We start from the raw sequence: 1,603 nt of genomic DNA, 5'->3' as shown, positions 1-1,603 counted from the left end.
TTTATGGAAGCTGGCTAAAGCAGCCCAAAACGGCTAAGACATTCCACAAATAAATGTTTCTCACACAAAGGAAATAATTATTTAAATAAACCCTAAAGTGAATCATTCCGTGAAGCTACTAAGTATTTCTAGTTTATTGAATTCATGCTCCATTTTATCTTTTTCATGAATACCTATAATTGTATGTTGATCTTATATTTACTGAGTGAGGCTTACTTTTCATCTATGTTACAGGACTGTGTGCTTCAATTTCTCTCTCTTGAATAGAGCTTTGTAGTGATTTCCTGTAGCTTAAAATATAGTTTTTAAAAAAAGTAAGCTGTATAACCACAGCATTTAAACTCTTTGGACCAGAGAGTCATTTGAGAATCTTTTAAAAGCTATAATTTCTCTTCTCAGAAAGAAACAGTTATACACACATGCAACTATTCGCTCCAATTTGCTAGGGTCAATGTAAGCACAGAAGTCTGAAACAGGATGCCCTAAATGTCCAGACTAAATAACCGTGACTAAGAACTTTGCCTTTCCGTGGGCCTGGAAGCTGCTTATCAATATTCTGATAAGACGATCACAAGGGAGGAAGTACGTGGTGAATAAAAAGTGAAATATCGAAAAACAAGAATTTAGATGTACAGGAAATAGTAAGAAGGAGAAGTGGGAATGGGAACATGAATAGATGAGCATTTAGAGTTCAAATTTGCAGCAATGGCTTATAAAAATGTTTTTATCTCTTGAGTCTGATATTAAAATTGTTTACTGTGTTTCATGGTGATGTCAGCTAGGGTCTGTACCCTCCAATCTCCAGTAAACGTCTCCTGTATGTGCCTGCCTCATGAAAGATGAATTTGTGGGAAAGTGCTCAAGAAATTGATGCTGTTTTCAACATTCAATTCAATGACAAAGCAGAAACAGAGGAACAAATGCAAGTTGCAGAAGCCAGAAACAAGAGCCAGAACAGATGAGAAAAAGAATTTTTCAGAACATGCAAGATCCTGGAGTGTTTGATTTTTCCATAGACAGTAGAACTGGCTTCGGAGCCAATTGTATCCTTACTTTCAATGCCTAGGTAACCTCAGCTGATAGATTGCCCAGTTACTCTAACATTTTATTAGCTTTTGAGAATTTGCAAAAGACAGGCACATTAATGATCTGATTTTAGCCACTTCAAGAGGCTGGGAGGTGGGTTGTGGTTCTCCTTTACAAATGAGGGGACTGAGGCCCAGAGTATAAAAAAAATCAAGACTAGAAAACTAGAAAGACTTGGCTCACAGAGCTGCCCAGGGTTCTAACTTCTCTCCCTAGCTAACCTCCCACCCTTTCCTCTGGGCCTCAGTGCGTATTTGTTAGCAGATGTTAAATAATGGATAGCTCGTGCATGGTCTTTATCATGCCTCTTCTTCCTTTGTCTCTGTACTCTTTGCTGCTGCACGCAGTTCGAGTGTCAGTCCACTACCAAACACCATGCTGCCAGGGCCCAGTCTCAGCAGCGGAGAAGTGACAGTTAAGGTGAAACCTATTCAGCAACACTGTCTGGCACAACTCGGGTCAGACGTCTCCTGGAGGGTCACTGAACCTCGACAAAGGAGTCAGAATTCTGGAGGTT

The sequence above is a fragment of the Hipposideros armiger genome, unplaced genomic scaffold (genome assembly GCF_001890085.2).
Source record: "Hipposideros armiger isolate ML-2016 unplaced genomic scaffold, ASM189008v1 scaffold_145, whole genome shotgun sequence".
Taxonomy (NCBI): domain Eukaryota; kingdom Metazoa; phylum Chordata; class Mammalia; order Chiroptera; family Hipposideridae; genus Hipposideros; species Hipposideros armiger.
The sequence above is the reverse complement of the archived record's forward strand: the minus strand, read 5'-3'. Positions refer to the sequence as shown.